The sequence below is a fragment of the Schistocerca piceifrons genome, chromosome 4 (assembly GCF_021461385.2).
Source record: "Schistocerca piceifrons isolate TAMUIC-IGC-003096 chromosome 4, iqSchPice1.1, whole genome shotgun sequence".
Classification (NCBI taxonomy): Eukaryota; Metazoa; Arthropoda; class Insecta; order Orthoptera; family Acrididae; genus Schistocerca; species Schistocerca piceifrons.
In genome coordinates this window covers 791589566-791595528 of record NC_060141.1, presented here as the reverse complement: position 1 = coordinate 791595528, position 5963 = coordinate 791589566, and the positions used below count along the sequence as shown (strand labels likewise).

Sequence of the window (5963 nt, the reverse complement as noted above, 5' to 3'; positions counted from 1 at the left end):
CTTCTCCCACAGGCCATGTATGACCGAGGGCCGTCTACCGGCCGCCATGTCATACTCTACCTTGCGGCGTCATGCAGATGCTGTATCGAGGATCATGTGGTCACCACACCTCTGTCCAAGCTCTTTTGCACACTTTTCAGCAGTAGAGCCACTCTGCTTACTCACGCAGCTCCTTCATTGGCATCAGGTGGCTGATTGTAGCCCTTATCAGTCTTTCCACGAAGGAGAATCCTTGACAGTACCGGGAATCGAGTACCGGTCCGCCACATGCCAGGAGTCTGCTTTGACCAGTCAGGAAACGGACAAGATACGTAGCCACAATGATCACAACGGAGTAAAAATCACAAAACGCAGAATCACAAATATTCCTTCTAGCAAAAATTCGATTCGAAGTTACTTCTGCACGGGGAGCCTTTACCGCTAAACCTCTGGGAAGCCTTCATATCAGTGCATATGAGCTGAAGGACTCGATAATATTTCGAGTTGATTTGACTTCCCCGCTGGCGAGGATCGTTGATGTGCCGCCAATGATTGATTCTGCACTCTATTCAGCGTCCATACCCAATATGGTACGGTGATCACGAGCTGCGACGGTGAGATGATACGTAGCGACAGTAAAATTATTTTCATAGAATTTCTGTCACTTCATGATTCATTTTGAAGACTTACTTTCAGATTCAAATGACCGATTTGTTTTCAACTCTAGCCACAGGTGTAACACATTCTCTTCTACAGAACTCTTTTATACCAACATTACTATAATAACGGTAAATGCGCGACTGCAATTCATTTGTAGTTGCCGCATTACAAGCCAAATACTGCTGTTGATCTGCGTCCGCCACTGGAGAAGTCGCCTGATGTAACTGCAGCTGCTGCCGATTATCGTGTGCACCAACCGTCTCCGATACCGCTGTCCGTTAAACGCGCTAACCGCTATCGTTTCCTGCCCTCAACTTATTTAGACTCTGAGTCCCCACGCAAATTGCTTTTAACCTGACACATTAGGACCTCTACCGATAGCATGTGTTAGTTGTGAAAATTGCTGCGTAATTTCATTATTTCCAGAAACTTACCTGCGGGGAAAAATTCCGATCTCCCACTGTGTTTTGTGAGAGGTTCACTCTACAGAAATCTGTACTGGTTTTGCAAATGTTTTTACACTTCGCATAGTAAGCTGAATAACAAATCCTGGACGAGAAATCTCCAATTGCGGACTTTCGAATAAAAAAATGTGATCATCAACTACGTACCCTCAGACTCAGAGTTGAAATGTTAAAAGTTTCGGCTGGTTTCGTTGTCTAGGGGCTGGGATGCGTAGTTGCCGCATTACAAGCCAAGTACTGCTGACTCTACAGTATACAATGTGAATATACACATGAATCGAATGGTGGAAGGTTCCTGTCACTCGGCAATTGCGAATTTTGAATGTAAGATAGAAATTTATAAATGAAAGATTGCAATTGAATAAAATCTGCAAGTACTATTTTTAACGACTTTAAATGATGAGTACGATAGCAGAAGTATCTTTTAGAATGCCATTTATTACTCTAAAACACTGATTGGTGTCGATGGTCCAGCAATTAAATAAAATATAAGTTGAATAACAGGGAAACAATAGATTCCTACTTCAAGTAATTACTTATGAGCAACAACATAGCTCGTGAGATATTCACTTCTAAACACATAATACGTCTTCACTGCAGAAGCCACGGAAATCTCACAAGTGCGCAAGTCGGCACTACCAAATACTTCTATCTCCTGCGATCATGCGCAAAGTGCTTAACACTCCCCAAGTATTTCCAGCGACCGTCAGTCGCGCCTTCCGATTCAGCACTCCCCCGTGTCATGTGCCACCTGCTGATCATCCCCCACTTCCATACAGTCTCTGCGCTGACTTCGGTAGTCACCTACCGTAGTAACGAGCGCTGTGATTGGCTGAAGCGCTCCCGCCATGTCTCCAAGCCAACGCACACTCACAAACATACTGAAACACATACTAAATACTGGATTTACTTTTAAATAACTTGAAATTAAATAAATATTCCTACGGATGGACAATAAACACGCTTCAACACACACATTATTAATACATAAACAAATTAAATAAACATATATCTAAGGACTCGAAAGAAAAGTAGGCCAGTAGCCTAATGTCTCTTTGATTTCTAAAACGCGTTAAATATTTGACCAATTTCTACATGACTAGTATATATATCATATAAACAAAGACATAAAAATGCACTCCGTCTTCAAGCCACGAGTGGCCTACCGGGATCATCCGACCGCCGTATCATCGTCAGAGGAGGATGCGGATAGGAGGGGCGTGGGGTCAGCACACCGCTCTCCCAGTCGTTATGATGGTATTCTTGACGAAGCCGCTACTGTTCGGTCGAGTAGCTCTTCAATTGGCATCACGAGGCTGAGTGCACCCCGAAAACTGGCAACAGCGCATGGCGGCTGGATGGTCACCCATCCAAGTGCCGGCCACGCCCAACAGCGCTTAACTTCGGTGCTCTCACGGGAACCGGTGTATCCACTGTGGCAAGGCCGTTGCCCAAACAATGACATAGACGAATAAATATATTTATAAGCATGCTGCTACCGTTTTTCGTGTAACTGAGGAGTACTTATAGCCTGACGCGATCAACAGTAATTGGCCACTTTGACCTCCAATAACTCATGTACTATTCAAGTTACATGCCTGTAATTCATACCAGTTTAGGTTTACGCTAATGGCTTTCTACAGACACGTCGATCGACAAAATCGGATGAACCACTGAGATTTTGTAAATTCGTTGCTGGGTGTTACTTGTATAATTTACGGTCAGATACTAAACTTAAAACTAATAAAGATATCGAAAATATGATTACACCATCAGAATCGTCGTACAAATAATGGTAATGTACATGTCTCTTTTTAAGGTGTCATGATTCCTCTCGCTATTATTAATTCCTACATGAACTGTGAAATGTCTGCCATTATGGTATCACAGGGTCCGCTATCATTGGCGGTCCTGGCATACACACCCCCTTCATCGACACAAAGCATAGTCCTCGACACAGCATCAGCATGGAATTCCCAGCCAAGTGGGCGGACTGGACCACGCGCTGGGCTAGACCCCTTGCTCCGGCTAATGTTCAGCACCACGCAGTTGCTGACGATCCCCGGCTTGCCTAACGGCCCGTACGGTCACGCCAGCTGCAAACTTGTAACATTTTTAGAGCGCCACAACTCGCCCGCTACTCCTTACCCGTGACCATTTTACCAAATTTATGAAGGTTTTAGTTTAACAATATCATGGCTTATGAAACGTTTTTCGACTCATTTTACCGGAATAAACCGAATTAATTTTTTCTTCTAATAATTTCCGGGTATGCAGCCGGATCCCGTCGACATTCTGCCACGATATTTCGGCCCAGAGACGTCCGGCCATCATCAGGTGAGTACACAACTACTGAAGAGCCCAGGTGCAGTCGCGGTATTTATGCCGAATCTCGCGCATGCGTCCAGTACATTTCGCATGCGCAAGATTCGGCATAAATACCGCGACTGCACCTGGGCTCTTCAGTAGTTGTGTACTCACCTGATGATGGCCGGACATCTCTGGGCCGAAATATCGTGGCAGAATGTCGACGGGATCCGGCTGCATACCCGGAAATTATTAGAAGAAAAAATACGCCGGGAAAATTTCAGAAGTCACATCGAATTAATTTTAATTTTTGCTTCAGAGTACCTAATTCATAATATTAGTGGATGTCTAATTAATTTATGTCAGATCACAGAGCCAGTTTACACGAAGTCATAGGACAGTGATATGCAAATATACAGATGGTCGTATTACCGAATACAAAAGGTATAAAATGGCAGCGAATTGGCGGGCTGTTAGTTGTACTCGGGTGATTCATGGGAAAAGGTTTGCGCCTTGATTATGGCCGCATGACGGGAAGTAACAAGACTTTGAACGCAGAATGGTAGCTCGACGCATGGGACATTCAAATTCGGAACGCATTAGGTAATCCAATATTCTGAGATCCATAACGTTTCGGCTTAACTTCAAGCGCCGGCCAGGAACGTTACAGCAGAGAGGGCTGTGAGAAACGTGAGCCCACAATACGCTGACGGACCCCTCTCTACGACGACGAGACAGCAGCGGCATCTACACGAAGAGAACGTAAGCGGCGCCGCCGCCTGGACGTGGCCCACTTGAAGACGAGTCGTTCTATGAACGCTACAGCAGTGACCTAGGAACTATATTGTTTCGCTTGTACTACGAATTGTATATAATGAAGAGACTGATCATGTTTCGTGTCACCCTTTGCTTACGACAAAGTTACGTATTGCAATAGTGGTCAGGAGAAAACACCTAAAGTCAAGATTGCGTCGAGAATACCAAATTTCAGGCATTCACCTATCGTCACGTTCAGTCCAGTGGCCGACGGCTTTCGTTTAAAGAGAGAAAGTAGCGACGTTTGCCCAGAGCTGTCAGTGTGAACAGATCAGCAACACTGCGTGAAATAACTGCAGAAATCAATGCGAGAAGTACGACATACGCATCGTTTAGGCGAAATCTGTCGTTAATGGACTAAAACCGCAGACGAGAGTGCCTTTGCTAACAAAAAATGGTTCAAATGGCTATGAGAACTATGGGACTTAACATCTGCGGTCATCATTCTCCTAGAACTTAGAACTACGTAAAGCTAACTAACCTAAGGACATCACACACATCCATGGCCGAGGCAGGATTCAGCCTGTCATGGGCACATGACCGTATCAGTTGGTGGTCTATTCAGATGAGTTCCGATTTCAGTCCATAAAAGCTGATGGTAGGATCAGAGTGTGGCGCACACCCCACGTAGCCATGGACCCAATTGTCGAGAACACACTGTGCAAGCTACTGTTGGCTCCATAACGGTTTAGGCTATGTTTAAATGGAAAGGACTGGGTTCTTTGGTCACACTGAACCGGTCATTGACTGAAAATGGTCATGTTCAGTCACTTGGAGACGATTCATGTCACCGGGTCACAACCGTTTGCGATTGGTTTGAAGAACATTCTGGACAATTCGAGCGAATGATTTCTGGACTCATATTGCCCGACACGTATCCTATCGACCATTTATGGGATATAATAGAGAGGCCATTCCGTGGACAAAATCCTGCACCGGTAACACTTTCGCAATTATGGACGGCTATAGAGGTATCATGGGTCGCTATTGCTGCAGCGGACTTTCAATGACTTATTGAGTCCATGCCACGAAAAGCTGCCGCACTATAATGTGGAAAAGGAGGTACGACACAGTATCAGGAGGTGTCCCATGGCTTTTGTCATCTCAGTGCACATGCCTCCACTTTGAAAGACGACTTGTCTCCGTATAAGAAGGTGAATATTAACAAACGTAAAAGAGGTGTGATGGCCTGAGCCCGAAATATGTTCGGCGAAACTGAGGAAAACGGATTAGAAACTGAGAAAAAAGGCAATGGATGAGCTGTGCTATTTAGGCAGCACAGTAACAAACATTGGCGGAAGTAATAAGGATGTAAAATGAAGGCTGGCGAAAACAAGGAAAACATTTCTGAACATTCGAAATTTGCTGACATCGCTTATAAATTTAACGATTGACGATAGGCAGTATCAACAAGAGGAGAATGAAAGACTTAGAAAAGTTATGTCATAGAAGAATGCTGAAAATTCTGTGGATAGATTGGGCAACTAATGAAGAGATGTGGAATCGAACTGTTGGTGACAGTGGGGAGGGGTGACGGGAAAGGGGAAGAGCTTTATCGGACTACTTTCCAAACCCTGCTACTCTGTTCAGGTCTATCTGACCAGAAATGGTAATAAATTTCGTTTCTCATTATTTAAATACCAAGGTAACTTCATGAAACTTAATGCTTTTGTCCGAAAATGCATAAGCAATATGTGTACAAAAATATTTTAAGTAGTTTGGTCATATATCCTTTCT

At 44.3% G+C, this 5963-nt stretch overlaps 1 pseudogene; it reads right to left on the bottom strand.

Annotated features, from left to right (window-relative positions):
• Positions 1 to 2438: 2438 nt before the first annotated feature.
• On the bottom strand, positions 2439 to 2555 carry LOC124797049 (annotated as a pseudogene).
• Between the last annotated feature and the right edge of the window lie 3408 nt (positions 2556 to 5963).